Source organism: Pristiophorus japonicus, chromosome 23, assembly GCF_044704955.1.
Source record: "Pristiophorus japonicus isolate sPriJap1 chromosome 23, sPriJap1.hap1, whole genome shotgun sequence".
Taxonomy (NCBI): domain Eukaryota; kingdom Metazoa; phylum Chordata; class Chondrichthyes; family Pristiophoridae; genus Pristiophorus; species Pristiophorus japonicus.
In genome coordinates this window covers 58,705,488-58,723,614 of record NC_091999.1, presented here as the reverse complement: position 1 = coordinate 58,723,614, position 18,127 = coordinate 58,705,488, and the positions used below count along the sequence as shown (strand labels likewise).

The 18,127-nt window shown below is 43.9% G+C and overlaps 16 non-coding genes and 1 pseudogene across 16 annotated transcripts; 1 reads left to right on the top strand and 16 right to left on the bottom strand.

Annotated features, from left to right (window-relative positions):
• LOC139235565 (zinc finger protein 595-like) overlaps window positions 1-18,127 on the top strand; it is a 115,980-nt pseudogene that overhangs the window by 37,548 nt on the left and 60,305 nt on the right.
• trnas-aga (transfer RNA serine (anticodon AGA)) lies at window positions 1,216-1,297 on the bottom strand. Its single transcript has one exon. It is a non-coding gene; the product is annotated as a tRNA-Ser (tRNA).
• On the bottom strand, window positions 1,514-1,585 carry trnad-guc (transfer RNA aspartic acid (anticodon GUC)). The gene has a single exon. It is a non-coding gene; the product is annotated as a tRNA-Asp (tRNA).
• Window positions 3,166-3,247, bottom strand: trnas-aga (transfer RNA serine (anticodon AGA)). Its single transcript has one exon. It is a non-coding gene; the product is annotated as a tRNA-Ser (tRNA).
• trnad-guc (transfer RNA aspartic acid (anticodon GUC)) lies at window positions 3,463-3,534 on the bottom strand. The gene has a single exon. It is a non-coding gene; the product is annotated as a tRNA-Asp (tRNA).
• On the bottom strand, window positions 5,114-5,195 carry trnas-aga (transfer RNA serine (anticodon AGA)). Its single transcript has one exon. It is a non-coding gene; the product is annotated as a tRNA-Ser (tRNA).
• On the bottom strand, window positions 5,412-5,483 carry trnad-guc (transfer RNA aspartic acid (anticodon GUC)). The gene has a single exon. It is a non-coding gene; the product is annotated as a tRNA-Asp (tRNA).
• On the bottom strand, window positions 7,064-7,145 carry trnas-aga (transfer RNA serine (anticodon AGA)). The gene has a single exon. It is a non-coding gene; the product is annotated as a tRNA-Ser (tRNA).
• trnad-guc (transfer RNA aspartic acid (anticodon GUC)) lies at window positions 7,362-7,433 on the bottom strand. The gene has a single exon. It is a non-coding gene; the product is annotated as a tRNA-Asp (tRNA).
• trnas-aga (transfer RNA serine (anticodon AGA)) lies at window positions 9,015-9,096 on the bottom strand. The gene has a single exon. It is a non-coding gene; the product is annotated as a tRNA-Ser (tRNA).
• trnad-guc (transfer RNA aspartic acid (anticodon GUC)) lies at window positions 9,313-9,384 on the bottom strand. Its single transcript has one exon. It is a non-coding gene; the product is annotated as a tRNA-Asp (tRNA).
• trnas-aga (transfer RNA serine (anticodon AGA)) lies at window positions 10,965-11,046 on the bottom strand. The gene has a single exon. It is a non-coding gene; the product is annotated as a tRNA-Ser (tRNA).
• trnad-guc (transfer RNA aspartic acid (anticodon GUC)) lies at window positions 11,263-11,334 on the bottom strand. The gene has a single exon. It is a non-coding gene; the product is annotated as a tRNA-Asp (tRNA).
• On the bottom strand, window positions 12,915-12,996 carry trnas-aga (transfer RNA serine (anticodon AGA)). Its single transcript has one exon. It is a non-coding gene; the product is annotated as a tRNA-Ser (tRNA).
• trnad-guc (transfer RNA aspartic acid (anticodon GUC)) lies at window positions 13,213-13,284 on the bottom strand. Its single transcript has one exon. It is a non-coding gene; the product is annotated as a tRNA-Asp (tRNA).
• Window positions 14,864-14,945, bottom strand: trnas-aga (transfer RNA serine (anticodon AGA)). The gene has a single exon. It is a non-coding gene; the product is annotated as a tRNA-Ser (tRNA).
• Window positions 16,812-16,893, bottom strand: trnas-aga (transfer RNA serine (anticodon AGA)). The gene has a single exon. It is a non-coding gene; the product is annotated as a tRNA-Ser (tRNA).

Sequence of the window (18,127 nt, the reverse complement as noted above, 5' to 3'; positions counted from 1 at the left end):
AACAGAGACAGGCAAAGAAATGGACAGACCGAAATGATGGGAAAGAGAGAGCCATTCAGACAAAGAATCTGAGAGAATCCCATTGGAACAGACGTGGGCACCGTGAGAAAGAGACAGATTGAGAGACTGAGACAAACGGAGAAACAGGGACAGACAGAGTGAGTCAGACTGAGAGAGACAAAGACTCAGACATACAAACACATACACAGCTCTGTGGAGAGAGAGAGAGAGGCAGAGACCGAGCGACACAGATACATTTCACAATTTCATTTCATTATCGGTTCAGAGTGACACATAGTTACAGAAAATTGTTGATTCAACCGATGAAAATCGGACATCACTGATCAGAATGGGAGGAAATCTGTGTTAAAATAAATAGAAACCAGGAGTGGGGAAGAACCCACGGTGGAAAACCCTTTGAAGTTTAAGGCCAACGACATAACCACTCGGTTATCCTGGCCCTGTGAGAGCTTGGATTTTGTCTCTGTGACAAACTGGGCTTCAACCCCAACCCCACATACAAACACATGCACATAGTCTTTTAGTGAGCATTTACGAACATTTTGAGGAATATTGACACGAGGGCAACTCTCCTACTCTGTTTCGAGTAATGCTCTGGGACCTTTCATATCCACCCGAGGGTGCAGACGGAGCTTCAATTTAACATTTCATCCGAAAGTCAACAGCTTCAACATTGCAAAATTCCCCAAGTGCTGCACTTGAGTGTTAGCCAAGATGATATGCTCAAGTCCAAGGAGTCCGACTTGAACACACAAACTTCTGATTCTGTCGAGAATGCTGCCACTGAACCTAAGCCGATACAAAAGTTCACAACCGTATTATTTTCCCCAAGTCTTTTTTATAAGTTCCAGGACATACTAAATTCGTATGATGATTTCCACTGACAGTTGCACATACACAGAGACAAAAATAGAGATAGACAGACACAGAGACACACATAACCAAAAATTTACACGCACCAACGGGCATGCACAGATGCCTTAGCCATCTCGAGGGATAGACAGGCTGAATCACTGTCGCAACTTTGACTGATTGTTGCGATTTTTTAAACGGATGTATCGTGAATATTGCAGATTAATAAAAATGAGAACAAATGTCAGTGTTGAAAGGTGTGGGACGTTATTCCAATTATCACATGATCAGTTTGGTAGAGAACTGGTTAAATTGTGAAATGGAATGAAAAATGCTGAGAATCGTAGTCGGCAGGATTCGAACCTGCGCGGGAAAATCCCAATGGATTTCTAGTCCATCGCCTTAACCACTCGGCCACGACTACTGTGTCGCTGGCTTTTTAAACGTTACTCCGAAAAAACTCAGTCCTCCATCTCTGTGCAGCAGACGGCCAAAGAATCCTGAAAAAGTCTCCGTTTGCTAAAAATCTGGAAGAGGCAAACTCCTCTACCTGTATTTTCACAGTTCGATTTCGCTCTGGAATTTTTAACATGTATCTACCAAGAAACAGAAGTAAAAATCAACATTTTGAAACATCTGCCTCCCCGTCGGGGAATTGAACCCCGGTCTCCCGCGTGACAGGCGGGGATACTCACCACTATACTAACGAGGAACTGACGGATAGCTGCTCTGTCGGAGCAGGAATCGAGCTGTGAACAGAACTGGACACCATGAGAAGTCGACAGACACATTGAGAGACAGAGACAAACCGACAAACAGGGAGAGACAGACACCGAGATAGAGACAACGAGAGACAGAAAGTGTGAGACTGAGAAGGAGAGGCAGATTGGGTGAGAAAAAGACACAAACACATACAGAGACAGAGATTTGTGTGTTTGATCTATTAAGAGAGAAAGGGAAAGAGTGAGAGAAAGACAATGATAAAGACAGTGACAAGGAGAGAGACAGATAGAGAGAAAGAGATAGAGACTAAAACAGAAAATGATGGAAATGATTCTCAGGTTAGAGGCAGGGGCTAACAGAGACAGGCAAAGAAATGGACAGACCGAAATGATGGGAAAGAGAGAGCCAGTCAGACAAAGAATCTGAGAGAATCCCATTGGAACAGACGTGGGCACCGTGAGAAAGAGACAGATTGAGAGACTGAGACAAACGGAGAAACAGGGACAGACAGAGTGAGTCAGACTGAGAGAGACAAAGACTCAGACATACAAACACATACACAGCTCTGTGGAGAGAGAGAGAGAGGCAGAGACCGAGCGACACAGATACATTTCACAATTTCATTTCATTATCGGTTCAGAGTGACACATAGTTACAGAAAATTGTTGATTCAACCGATGAAAATCGGACATCACTGATCAGAATGGGAGGAAATCTGTGTTAAAATAAATAGAAACCAGGAGTGGGGAAGAACCCACGGTGGAAAACCCTTTGAAGATTAAGGCCAACGACATAACCACTCGGTTATCCTGGCCCTGTGAGAGCTTGGATTCTGTCTCTGTGACAAACTGGGCTTCAACCCCAACCCCACATACAAACACATGCACATAGTCTTTTAGTGAGCATTTACGAACATTTTGAGGAATATTGACACGAGGGCAACTCTCCTACTCTGTTTCGAGTAATGCTCTGGGACCTTTCATATCCACCCGAGGGTGCAGACGGAGCTTCAATTTAACATTTCATCCGAAAGTCAACAGCTTCAACATTGCAAAATTCCCCAAGTGCTGCACTTGAGTGTTAGCCAAGATGATATGCTCAAGTCCAAGGAGTGCGACTTGAACACACAAACTTCTGATTCAGTCGAGAATGCTGCCACTGAACCTAAGCCGATACAAAAGTTCACAACCGTATTATTTTCCCCAAGTCTTTTTTATAAGTTCCAGGACATACTAAATTCGTATGATGATTTCCACTGACAGTTGCACATACACAGAGACAAAAATAGAGATAGACAGACACAGAGACACACATAACCAAAAATTTACACGCACCAACGGGCATGCACAGATGCCTTAGCCATCTCGAGGGATAGACAGGCTGAATCACTGTCGCAACTTTGACTGATTGTTGCGATTTTTTAAACGGATGTATCGTGAATATTGCAGATTAATAAAAATGAGAACAAATGTCAGTGTTGAAAGGTGTGGGACGTTATTCCAATTATCACATGATCAGTTTGGTAGAGAACTGGTTAAATTGTGAAATGGAATGAAAAATGCTGAGAATCGTAGTCGGCAGGATTCGAACCTGCGCGGGAAAATCCCAATGGATTTCTAGTCCATCGCCTTAACCACTCGGCCACGACTACTGTGTCGCTGGCTTTTTAAACGTTACTCGGAAAAAACTCAGTCCTCCATCTCTGTGCAGCAGACGGCCAAAGAATCCTGAAAAAGTCTCCGTTTGCTAAAAATCTGGAAGAGGCAAACTCCTCTACCTGTATTTTCACAGTTCGATTTCGCTCTGGAATTTTTAACATGTATCTACCAAGAAACAGAAGTAAAAATCAACATTTGAAACATCTGCCTCCCCGTCGGGGAATTGAACCCCGGTCTCCCGCGTGACAGGCGGGGACACTCACCACTATACTAACGAGGAACTGACGGATAGCTGCTCTGTCGGAGCAGGAATCGAGCTGTGAACAGAACTGGACACCATGAGAAGTCGACAGACACATTGAGAGACAGAGACAAATCGACAAACAGGGAGAGACAGACACCGAGATAGAGACAACGAGAGACAGAAAGTGCGAGACTGAGAAGGAGAGGCAGATTGGGTGAGAAAAAGACACAAACACATACAGAGACAGAGATTTGTGTGTTTGATCTATTAAGAGAGAAAGGGAAAGAGTGAGAGAAAGACAATGATAAAGACAGTGACAAGGAGAGAGACAGATAGAGAGAAAGAGATAGAGACTAAAACAGAAAATGATGGAAATGATTCTCAGGTTAGAGGCAGGGGCTAACAGAGACAGGCAAAGAAATGGACAGACCGAAATGATGGGAAAGAGAGAGCCAGTCAGACAAAGAATCTGAGAGAATCCCATTGGAACAGACGTGGGCACCGTGAGAAAGAGACAGATTGAGAGACTGAGACAAACGGAGAAACAGGGACAGACAGAGTGAGTCAGACTGAGAGAGACAAAGACTCAGACATACAAACACATACACAGCTCTGTGGAGAGAGAGAGAGAGGCAGAGACCGAGCGACACAGATACATTTCACAATTTCATTTCATTATCGGTTCAGAGTGACACATAGTTACAGAAAATTGTTGATTCAACCGATGAAAATCGGACATCACTGATCAGAATGGGAGGAAATCTGTGTTAAAATAAATAGAAACCAGGAGTGGGGAAGAACCCACGTTGGAAAACCCTTTGAAGTTTAAGGCCAACGACATAACCACTCGGTTATCCTGGCCCTGTGAGAGCTTGGATTCTGTCTCTGTGACAAACTGGGCTTCAACCCCAACCCCACATACAAACACATTCACATAGTCTTTTAGTGAGCATTTACGAACATTTTGAGGAATATTGACACGGGGGCAACTCTCCTACTCTGTTTCGAGTAATGCTCTGGGACCTTTCATATCCACCCGAGGGTGCAGACGGAGCTTCAATTTAACATTTCATCCGAAAGTCAACAGCTTCAACATTGCAAAATTCCCCAAGTGCTGCACTTGAGTGTTAGCCAAGATGATATGCTCAAGTCCAAGGAGTGCGACTTGAACACACAAACTCCTGATTCAGTCGAGAATGCTGCCACTGAACCAAATCCGATACAAAAGTTCACAACCGTATTATTTTCCCCAAGTCTTTTTTATAAGTTCCAGGACAACCAAATTCGTATGATGATTTCCACACACAGTTGCACATACACAGAGACAAAAATAGAGATAGACAGACACAGAGACACACATAACCAAAAATTTACACGCACCAACGGGCATGCACAGATGCCTTAGCCATCTCGAGGGATAGACAGGCTGAATCACTGTCGCAACTTTGACTGATTGTTGCGATTTTTTAAACGGATGTATCGTGAATATTGCAGATTAATAAAAATGAGAACAAATGAAAGTGTTGAAAGGTGTGGGACGTTATTCCAATTATCACATGATCAGTTTGGTAGAGAACTGGTTAAATTGTGAAATGGAATGAAAAATGCTGAGAATCGTAGTCGGCAGGATTCGAACCTGCGCGGGAAAATCCCAATGGATTTCTAGTCCATCGCCTTAACCACTCGGCCACGACTACTGTGTCGCTGGCTTTTTAAACGTTACTCGGAAAAAACTCAGTCCTCCATCTCTGTGCAGCAGACGGCCAAAGAATCCTGAAAAAGTCTCCGTTTGCTAAAAATCTGGAAGAGGCAAACTCCTCTACCTGTATTTTCACAGTTCGATTTCGCTCTGGAATTTTTAATATGTATCTACCAAGAAACAGAAGTAAAAATCAACATTTTGAAACATCTGCCTCCCCGTCGGGGAATTGAACCCCGGTCTCCCGCTTGACAGGCGGGGATACTCACCACTATACTAACGAGGAACGGACGGATAGCTGCTCTGTCGGAGCAGGAATCGAGCTGTGAACAGAACTGGACACCATGAGAAGTCGACAGACACATTGAGAGACAGAGACAAACCGACAAACAGGGAGAGACAGACACCGAGATAGAGACAACGAGAGACAGAAAGTGTGAGACTGAGAAGGAGAGGCAGATTGGGTGAGAAAAAGACTCAAACACATACAGAGACAGAGATTTGTGTGTTTGATCTATTAAGAGAGAAAGGGAAAGAGTGAGAGAAAGACAATGATAAAGACAGTGACAAGGAGAGAGACAGATAGAGAGAAAGAGATAGAAACTAAAACAGAAAATGATGGAAATACTTCTCAGGTTAGAGGCAGGGACTAACAGAGACAGGCAAAGAAAGGGACAGACCGAAATGATGGGAAAGAGAGCGCCAGTCAGACAAAGAATCTGAGAGAATCCCATTGGAACAGACGTGGGCACCGTGAGAAAGAGACAGATTGAGAGACTGAGACAAACGGAGAAACAGGGACAGACAGAGTGAGTCAGACTGAGAGAGACAAAGACTCAGACATACAAACACATACACAGCTCTGTGGAGAGAGAGAGAGAGGCAGAGACCGAGCGACACAGATACATTTCACAATTTCATTTCATTATCGGTTCAGAGTGACACATAGTTACAGAAAATTGTTGATTCAACCGATGAAAATCGGACATCACTGATCAGAATGGGAGGAAATCTGTGTTAAAATAAATAGAAACCAGGAGTGGGGAAGAACCCACGGTGGAAAACCCTTTGAAGTTTAAGGCCAACGACATAACCACTCGGTTATCCTGGCCCTGTGAGAGCTTGGATTCTGTCTCTGTGACAAACTGGGCTTCAACCCCAACCCCACATACAAACACATGCACATAGTCTTTTAGTGAGCATTTACGAACATTTTGAGGAATATTGACACGAGGGCAACTCTCCTACCCTGTTTCGAGTAATGCTCTGGGACCTTTCATATCCACCCGAGGGTGCAGACGGAGCTTCAATTTAACATTTCATCCGAAAGTCAACAGCTTCAACATTGCAAAATTCCCCAAGTGCTGCACTTGAGTGTTAGCCAAGATGAAATGCTCAAGTCCAAGGAGTGCGACTTGAACACACAAACTCCTGATTCAGTCGAGAATGCTGCCACTGAACCAAAGCCGATACAAAAGTTCACAACCGTATTATTTTCCCCAAGTCTTTTTTATAAGTTCCAGGACATACCAAATTCGTATGATGAATTCCACACACAGTTGCACATACACAGAGACAAAAGTACAGATAGACAGACACAGAGACACACATAACCAAAAATTTACACGCACCAACGGGCATGCACAGATGCCTTAGCCATCTCGAGGGATAGACAGGCTGAATCACTGTCGCAACTTTGACTGATTGTTGCGATTTTTTAAACGGATGTATCGTGAATATTGCAGATTAATAAAAATGAGAACAAATGTCAGTGTTGAAAGGTGTGGGACGTTATTCCAATTATCACATGATCAGTTTGGTAGAGAACTGGTTAAATTGTGAAATGGAATGAAAAATGCTGAGAATCGTAGTCGGCAGGATTCGAACCTGCGCGGGAAAATCCCAATGGATTTCTAGTCCATCGCCTTAACCACTCGGCCACGACTACTGTGTCGCTGGCTTTTTAAACGTTACTCAGAAAAAACTCAGTCATCCATCTCTGTGCAGCAGACGGCCAAAGAATCCTGAAAAAGTCTCCGTTTGCTAAAAATCTGGAAGAGGCAAACTCCTCGACCTGTATTTTCACAGTTCGATTTCGCTCTGGAATTTTTAACATGTATCTACCAAGAAACAGAAGTAAAAATCAACTTTTTGGAACATCTGCCTCCCCGGCGGGGAATTGAACCCCGGGCTCCCGCTTGACAGGCGGGTATACTCACCACTATACTAACGAGGAACTGACGGATAGCTGCTCTGTCGGAGCAGGAATCGAGCTGTGAACAGAACTGGACACCATGAGAAGTCGACAGACACATTGAGAGACAGAGACAAACCGACAAACAGGGAGAGACAGACACCGAGATAGAGACAACGAGAGACAGAAAGTGTGAGACTGAGAAGGAGAGGCAGATTGGGTGAGACAAAGTCTCAAACACATACAGAGACAGAGATTTGTGTGTTTGATCTATTAAGAGAGAAAGGGAAAGTGTGAGAGAAAGACAATGATAAAGACAGTGACAAGGAGAGAGACAGATAGAGAGAAAGAGATAGAAACTAAAACAGAAAATGATGGAAATACTTCTCAGGTTAGAGGCAGGGACTAACAGAGACAGGCAAAGAAATGGACAGACCGAAATGATGGGAAAGAGAGCGCCAGTCAGACAAAGAATCTGAGAGAATCCCATTGGAACAGACGTGGGCACCGTGAGAAAGAGACAGATTGAGAGACTGAGACAAACGGAGAAACAGGGACAGACAGAGTGAGTCAGACTGAGAGAGACAAAGACTCAGACATACAAACACATACACAGCTCTGTGGAGAGAGAGAGAGAGGCAGAGACCGAGCGACACAGATACATTTCACAATTTCATTTCATTATCGGTTCAGAGTGACACATAGTTACAGAAAATTGTTGATTCAACCGATGAAAATCGGACATCACTGATCAGAATGGGAGGAAATCTGTGTTAAAATAAATAGAAACCAGGAGTGGGGAAGAACCCACGTTGGAAAACCCTTTGAAGTTTAAGGCCAACGACATAACCACTCGGTTATCCTGGCCCTGTGAGAGCTTGGATTCTGTCTCTGTGACAAACTGGGCTTCAACCCCAACCCCACATACAAACACATGCACATAGTCTTTTAGTGAGCATTTACGAACATTTTGAGGAATATTGACACGGGGGCAACTCTCCTACTCTGTTTCGAGTAATGCTCTGGGACCTTTCATATCCACCCGAGGGTGCAGACGGAGCTTCAATTCAACATTTCATCCGAAAGTCAACAGCTTCAACATTGCAAAATTCTCCAAGTGCTGCACTTGAGTGTTAGCCAAGATGATATGCTCAAGTCCAAGGAGTGCGACTTGAACACACAAACTCCTGATTCAGTCGAGAATGCTGCCACTGAACCAAATCCGATACAAAAGTTCACAACCGTATTATTTTCCCCAAGTCTTTTTTTATAAGTTCCAGGACATACCAAATTCGTATGATGATTTCCACACACAGTTGCACATACACAGAGACAAAAATAGAGATAGACAGACACAGAGACACACATAACCAAAAATTTACACGCACCAACGGGCATGCACAGATGCCTTAGCCATCTCGAGGGATAGACAGGCTGAATCACTGTCGCAACTTTGACTGATTGTTGCGATTTTTTAAACGGATGTATCGTGAATATTGCAGATTAATAAAAATGAGAACAAATGTCAGTGTTGAAAGGTGTGGGACGTTATTCCAATTATCACATGATCAGTTTGGTAGAGAACTGGTTAAATTGTGAAATGGAATGAAAAATGCTGAGAATCGTAGTCGGCAGGATTCGAACCTGCGCGGGAAAATCCCAATGGATTTCTAGTCCATCGCCTTAACCACTCGGCCACGACTACTGTGTCGCTGGCTTTTTAAACGTTACTCGGAAAAAACTCAGTCCTCCATCTCTGTGCAGCAGACGGCCAAAGAATCCTGAAAAAGTCTCCGTTTGCTAAAAATCTGGAAGAGGCAAACTCCTCTACCTGTATTTTCACAGTTCGATTTCGCTCTGGAATTTTTAACATGTATCTACCAAGAAACAGAAGTAAAAATCAACATTTTGAAACATCTGCCTCCCCGTCGGGGAATTGAACCCCGGTCTCCCGCGTGACAGGCGGGGATACTCACCACTATACTAACGAGGAACGGACGGATAGCTGCTCTGTCGGAGCAGGAATCGAGCTGTGAACAGAACTGGACACCATGAGAAGTCGACAGACACATTGAGAGACAGAGACAAACCGACAAACAGGGAGAGACAGACACCGAGATAGAGACAACGAGAGACAGAAAGTGTGAGACTGAGAAGGAGAGGCAGATTGGTTGAGAAAAAGACTCAAACACATACAGAGACAGAGATTTGTGTGTTTGATCTATTAAGAGAGAAAGGGAAAGAGTGAGAGAAAGACAATGATAAAGACAGTGACAAGGAGAGAGACAGATAGAGAGAAAGAGATAGAAACTAAAACAGAAAATGATGGAAATACTTCTCAGGTTAGAGGCAGGGACTAACAGAGACAGGCAAAGAAAGGGACAGACCGAAATGATGGGAAAGAGAGCGCCAGTCAGACAAAGAATCTGAGAGAATCCCATTGGAACAGACGTGGGCACCGTGAGAAAGAGACAGATTGAGAGACTGAGACAAACGGAGAAACAGGGACAGACAGAGTGAGTCAGACTGAGAGAGACAAAGACTCAGACATACAAACACATACACAGCTCTGTGGAGAGAGAGAGAGAGGCAGAGACCGAGCGACACAGATACATTTCACAATTTCATTTCATTATCGGTTCAGAGTGACACATAGTTACAGAAAATTGTTGATTCAACCGATGAAAATCGGACATCACTGATCAGAATGGGAGGAAATCTGTGTTAAAATAAATAGAAACCAGGAGTGGGGAAGAACCCACGGTGGAAAACCCTTTGAAGTTTAAGGCCAACGACATAACCACTCGGTTATCCTGGCCCTGTGAGAGCTTGGATTCTGTCTCTGTGACAAACTGGGCTTCAACCCCAACCCCACATACAAACACATGCACATAGTCTTTTAGTGAGCATTTACGAACATTTTGAGGAATATTGACACGAGGGCAACTCTCCTACCCTGTTTCGAGTAATGCTCTGGGACCTTTCATATCCACCCGAGGGTGCAGACGGAGCTTCAATTTAACATTTCATCCGAAAGTCAACAGCTTCAACATTGCAAAATTCCCCAAGTGCTGCACTTGAGTGTTAGCCAAGATGAAATGCTCAAGTCCAAGGAGTGCGACTTGAACACACAAACTCCTGATTCAGTCGAGAATGCTGCCACTGAACCAAAGCCGATACAAAAGTTCACAACCGTATTATTTTCCCCAAGTCTTTTTTATAAGTTCCAGGACATACCAAATTCGTATGATGATTTCCACACACAGTTGCACATACACAGAGACAAAAGTACAGATAGACAGACACAGAGACACACATAACCAAAAATTTACACGCACCAACGGGCATGCACAGATGCCTTAGCCATCTCGAGGGATAGACAGGCTGAATCACTGTCGCAACATTGACTGATTGTTGCGATTTTTTAAACGGATGTATCGTGAATATTGCAGATTAATAAAAATGAGAACAAATGTCAGTGTTGAAAGGTGTGGGACGTTATTCCAATTATCACATGATCAGTTTGGTAGAGAACTGGTTAAATTGTGAAATGGAATGAAAAATGCTGAGAATCGTAGTCGGCAGGATTCGAACCTGCGCGGGAAAATCCCAATGGATTTCTAGTCCATCGCCTTAACCACTCGGCCACGACTACTGTGTCGCTGGCTTTTTAAACGTTACTCAGAAAAAACTCAGTCATCCATCTCTGTGCAGCAGACGGCCAAAGAATCCTGAAAAAGTCTCCGTTTGCTAAAAATCTGGAAGAGGCAAACTCCTCGACCTGTATTTTCACAGTTCGATTTCGCTCTGGAATTTTTAACATGTATCTACCAAGAAACAGAAGTAAAAATCAACATTTTGGAACATCTGCCTCCCCGTCGGGGAATTGAACCCCGGGCTCCCGCGTGACAGGCGGGTATACTCACCACTATACTAACGAGGAACTGACGGATAGCTGCTCTGTCGGAGCAGGAATCGAGCTGTGAACAGAACTGGACACCATGAGAAGTCGACAGACACATTGAGAGACAGAGACAAACCGACAAACAGGGAGAGACAGACACCGAGATAGAGACAACGAGAGACAGAAAGTGTGAGACTGAGAAGGAGAGGCAGATTGGGTGAGACAAAGTCTCAAACACATACAGAGACAGAGATTTGTGTGTTTGATCTATTAAGAGAGAAAGGGAAAGAGTGAGAGAAAGACAATGATAAAGACAGTGACAAGGAGAGAGACAGATAGAGAGAAAGAGATAGAAACTAAAACAGAAAATGATGGAAATACTTCTCAGGTTAGAGGCAGGGACTAACAGAGACAGGCAAAGAAATGGACAGACCGAAATGATGGGAAAGAGAGCGCCAGTCAGACAAAGAATCTGAGAGAATCCCATTGGAACAGACGTGGGCACCGTGAGAAAGAGACAGATTGAGAGACTGAGACAAACGGAGAAACAGGGACAGACAGAGTGAGTCAGACTGAGAGAGACAAAGACTCAGACATACAAACACATACACAGCTCTGTGGAGAGAGAGAGAGAGGCAGAGACCGAGCGACACAGATACATTTCACAATTTCATTTCATTATCGGTTCAGAGTGACACATAGTTACAGAAAATTGTTGATTCAACCGATGAAAATCGGACATCACTGATCAGAATGGGAGGAAATCTGTGTTAAAATAAATAGAAACCAGGAGTGGGGAAGAACCCACGTTGGAAAACCCTTTGAAGTTTAAGGCCAACGACATAACCACTCGGTTATCCTGGCCCTGTGAGAGCTTGGATTCTGTCTCTGTGACAAACTGGGCTTCAACCCCAACCCCACATACAAACACATGCACATAGTCTTTTAGTGAGCATTTACGAACATTTTGAGGAATATTGACACGGGGGCAACTCTCCTACTCTGTTTCGAGTAATGCTCTGGGACCTTTCATATCCACCCGAGGGTGCAGACGGAGCTTCAATTTAACATTTCATCCGAAAGTCAACAGCTTCAACATTGCAAAATTCCCCAAGTGCTGCACTTGAGTGTTAGCCAAGATGATATGCTCAAGTCCAAGGAGTGCGACTTGAACACACAAACTCCTGATTCAGTCGAGAATGCTGCCACTGAACCAAATCCGATACAAAAGTTCACAACCGTATTATTTTCCCCAAGTCTTTTTTATAAGTTCCAGGACATACCAAATTCGTATGATGATTTCCACACACAGTTGCACATATACAGAGACAAAAATAGAGATAGACAGACACAGAGACACACATAACCAAAAATTTACACGCACCAACGGGCATGCACAGATGCCTTAGCCATCTCGAGGGATAGACAGGCTGAATCACTGTCGCAACTTTGACTGATTGTTGCGATTTTTTAAACGGATGCATCGTGAATATTGCAGATTAATAAAAATGAGAACAAATGTCAGTGTTGAAAGGTGTGGGACGTTATTACAATTATCACATGATCAGTTTGGTAGAGAACTGGTTAAATTGTGAAATGGAATGAAAAATGCTGAGAATCGTAGTCGGCAGGATTCGAACCTGCGCGGGAAAATCCCAATGGATTTCTAGTCCATCGCCTTAACCACTCGGCCACGACTACTGTGTCGCTGGCTTTTTAAACGTTACTCGGAAAAAACTCAGTCATCCATCTCTGTGCAGCAGACGGCCAAAGAATCCTGAAAAAGTCTCCGTTTGCTAAAAATCTGGAAGAGGCAAACTCCTCTACCTGTATTTTCACAGTTCGATTTCGCTCTGGAATTTTTAACATGTATCTACCAAGAAACAGAAGTAAAAATCAACATTTTGAAACATCTGCCTCCCCATCGGGGAATTGAACCCCGGTCTCCCGCGTGACAGGCAGGGATACTCACCACTATACTAACGAGGAACTGACGGATAGCTGCTCTGTCGGAGCAGGAATCGAGCTGTGAACAGAACTGGACACCATGAGAAGTCGACAGACACATTGAGAGACAGAGACAAACCGACAAACAGGGAGAGACAGACACCGAGATAGAGACAACGAGAGACAGAAAGTGTGAGACTGAGAAGGAGAGGCAGATTGGGTGAGAAAAAGACTCAAACACATACAGAGACAGAGATTTGTGTGTTTGATCTATTAAGAGAGAAATGGAAAGAGTGAGAGAAAGACAATGATCAAGACAGTGACAAGGAGAGAGACAGATAGAGAGAAAGAGATAGAAACTAAAACAGAAAATGATGGAAATACTTCTCAGGTTAGAGGCAGGGACTAACAGAGACAGGCAAAGAAAGGGACAGACCGAAATGATGGGAAAGAGAGCGCCAGTCAGACAAAGAATCTGAGAGAATCCCATTGGAACAGATGTGGGCACCGTGAGAAAGAGACAGATTGAGAGACTGAGACAAACGGAGAAACAGGGACAGACAGAGTGAGTCAGACTGAGAGAGACAAAGACTCTGACATACAAACACATACACAGCTCTGTGGAGAGAGAGAGAGAGGCAGAGACCGAGCGACACAGATACATTTCACAATTTCATTTCATTATCGGTTCAGAGTGACACATAGTTACAGAAAATTGTTGATTCAACCGATGAAAATCGGACATCACTGATCAGAATGGGAGGAAATCTGTGTTAAAATAAATAGAAACCAGGAGTGGGGAAGAACCCACGGTGGAAAACCCTTTGAAGTTTAAGGCCAACGACATAACCACTCGGTTATCCTGGCCCTGTGAGAGCTTGGATTCTGTCTCTGTGACAAACTGGGCTTCAACCCCAACCCCACATACAAACACATGCACATAGTCTTTTAGTGAGCATTTACGAACATTTTGAGGAATATTGACACGAGGGCAACTCTCCTACTCTGTTTCGAGTAATGCTCTGGGACCTTTCATATCCACCCGAGGGTGCAGACGGAGCTTCAATTTAACATTTCATCCGAAAGTCAACAGCTTCAACATTGCAAAATTCCCCAAGTGCTGCACTTGAGTGTTAGCCAAGATGAAATGCTCAAGTCCAAGGAGTGCGACTTGAACACACAAACTCCTGATTCAGTCGAGAAGGCTGCCACTGAACCAAAGCCGATACAAAAGTTCACAACCGTATTATTTTCCCCAAGTCTTTTTTATAAGTTCCAGGACATACCAAATTCGTATGATGATTTCCACACACAGTTGCACATACACAGAGACAAAAGTAGAGATAGACAGACACAGAGACACACATAACCAAAAATTTACATGCACCAACGGGCATGCACAGATGCCTTAGCCATCTCGAGGGATAGACAGGCTGAATCACTGTCGCAACTTTGACTGATTGTTGCGATTTTTTAAACGGATGTATCGTGAATATTGCAGATTAATAAAAATGAGAACAAACGTCAGTGTTGAAAGGTGTGGACGTTATTCCAATTATCACATGATCAGTTTGGTAGAGAACTGGTTAAATTGTGAAATGGAATGAAAAATGCTGAGAATCGTAGTCGGCAGGATTCGAACCTGCGCGGGAAAATCCCAATGGATTTCTAGTCCATCGCCTTAACCACTCGGCCACGACTACTGTGTCGCTGGCTTTTTAAACGTTACTCAGAAAAAACTCAGTCATCCATCTCTGTGCAGCAGACGGCCAAAGAATCCTGAAAAAGTCTCCGTTTGCTAAAAATCTGGAAGAGGCAAACTCCTCGACCTGTATTTTCACAGTTCGATTTCGCTCTGGAATTTTTAACATGTATCTACCAAGAAACAGAAGTAAAAATCAACATTTTGGAACATCTGCCTCCCCGTCGGGGAATTGAACCCCAGTCTCCCGCGTGACAGGCGGGGATACACACCACTATACTAACGAGGAACTGACGGATAGCTGCTCTGTCGGAGCAGGAATCGAGCTGTGAACAGAACTGGACACCATGAGAAGTCGACAGACACATTGAGAGACAGAGACAAACCGACAAACAGGGAGAGACAGACACCGAGATAGAGACAACGAGAGACAGAAAGTGTGAGACTCAGAAGGAGAGGCAGATTGGGTGAGAAAAAGACTCAAACACATACAGAGACAGACATTTGTGTGTTTGATCTATTAAGAGAGAAAGGGAAAGAGTGAGAGAAAGACAATGATAAAGACAGTGACAAGGAGAGAGACAGATAGAGAGAAAGAGATAGAGACTGAAACAGAAAATGATGGAAATACTTCTCATGTTAGAGGCAGGGACTAACAGAGGCAGGCAAAGAAATGGACAGACCGAAATGATGGGAAAGAGAGAGCCAGTCAGACAAAGAATCTGAGAGAATCCCATTGGAACAGACGTGGGCACCGTGAGAAAGAGACAGATTGAGAGACTGAGACAAACGGAGAAACAGGGACAGACAGAGTGAGTCAGACTGAGAGAGACAAAGACTCAGACATACAAACACAGTCACAGCTCTGTGGAGAGAGAGAGAGAGGCAGAGACCGAGCGACACAGATACATTTCACAATTTAATTTCATTATCGGTTCAGAGTGACACATAGTTACAGAAAATTGTTGATTCAACCGATGAAAATCGGACATCACTGATCAGAATGGGAGGAAATCTGTGTTAAAATAAATCGAAACCAGGAGTGGGGAAGAACCCACGGTGGAAAACCCTTTGAAGTTTAAGGCCAACGACATACCACTCGGTTATCCTGGCCCTGTGAGAGCTTGGATTCTGTCTCTGTGACAAATTGGGCTTCAACCCCAACCCCACATACAAACACATGCACATAGTCTTTTAGTGAGCATTTACGAACATTTTGAGGAATATTGACACGAGGGCAACTCTCCTACTCTGTTTCGAGTAATGCTCTGGGACCTTTCATATCCACCCGAGGGTGCAGACGGAGCTTCAATTTAACATTTCATCCGAAAGTCAACAGCTTCAACATTGCAAAATTCCCCAAGTGCTGCACTTGAGTGTTAGCCAAGATGAAATGCTCAAGTCCAAGGAGTGCGACTTGAACACACAAACTCCTGATTCAGTCGAGAAGGCTGCCACTGAACCAAAGCCGATACAAAAGTTCACAACCGTATTATTTTCCCCAAGTCTTTTTTATAAGTTCCAGGACATACCAAATTCGTATGATGATTTCCACACACAGTTGCACATACACAGAGACAAAAGTAGAGATAGACAGACACAGAGACACACATAACCAAAAATTTACATGCACCAACGGGCATGCACAGATGCCTTAGCCATCTCGAGGGATAGACAGGCTGAATCACTGTCGCAACTTTGACTGATTGTTGCGATTTTTTAAACGGATGTATCGTGAATATTGCAGATTAATAAAAATGAGAACAAACGTCAGTGTTGAAAGGTGTGGACGTTATTCCAATTATCACATGATCAGTTTGGTAGAGAACTGGTTAAATTGTGAAATGGAATGAAAAATGCTGAGAATCGTAGTCGGCAGGATTCGAACCTGCGCGGGAAAATCCCAATGGATTTCTAGTCCATCGCCTTAACCACTCGGCCACGACTACTGTGTCGCTGGCTTTTTAAACGTTACTCAGAAAAAACTCAGTCATCCATCTCTGTGCAGCAGACGGCCAAAGAATCCTGAAAAAGTCTCCGTTTGCTAAAAATCTGGAAGAGGCAAACTCCTCGACCTGTATTTTCACAGTTCGATTTCGCTCTGGAATTTTTAACATGTATCTACCAAGAAACAGAAGTAAAAATCAACATTTTGGAACATCTGCCTCCCCGTCGGGGAATTGAACCCCAGTCTCCCGCGTGACAGGCGGGGATACACACCACTATACTAACGAGGAACTGACGGATAGCTGCTCTGTCGGAGCAGGAATCGAGCTGTGAACAGAACTGGACAGCATGAGAAGTCGACAGACACATTGAGAGACAGAGACAAACCGACAAACAGGGAGAGACAGACACCGAGATAGAGACAACGAGAGACAGAAAGTGTGAGACTCAGAAGGAGAGGCAGATTGGGTGAGAAAAAGACTCAAACACATACAGAGACAGACATTTGTGTGTTTGATCTATTAAGAGAGAAAGGGAAAGAGTGAGAGAAAGACAATGATAAAGACAGTGGCAAGGAGAGAGACAGATAGAGAGAAAGAGATAGAGACTGAAACAGAAAATGATGGAAATACTTCTCATGTTAGAGGCAGGGACTAACAGAGGCAGGCAAAGAAATGGACAGACCGAAATGATGGGAAAGAGAGAGCCAGTCAGACAAAGAATCTGAGAGAATCCCATTGGAACAGACGTGGGCACCGTGAGAAAGAGACAGATTGAGAGACTGAGACAAACGGAGAAACAGGGACAGACAGAGTGAGTCAGACTGAGAGAGACAAAGACTCAGACATACAAACACAGTCACAGCTCTGTGGAGAGAGAGAGAGAGGCAGAGACCGAGCGACACAGATACATTTCACAATTTAATTTCATTATCGGTTCAGAGTGACACATAGTTACAGAAAATTGTTGATTCAACCGATGAAAATCGGACATCACTGATCAGAATGGGAGGAAATCTGTGTTAAAATAAATCGAAACCAGGAGTGGGGAAGAACCCACGGTGGAAAACCCTTTGAAGTTTAAGGCCAACGACATACCACTCGGTTATCCTGGCCCTGTGAGAGCTTGGATTCTGTCTCTGTGACAAATTGGGCTTCAACCCCAACCCCACATACAAACACATGCACATAGTCTTTTAGTGAGCATTTACGAACATTTTGAGGAATATTGACACGG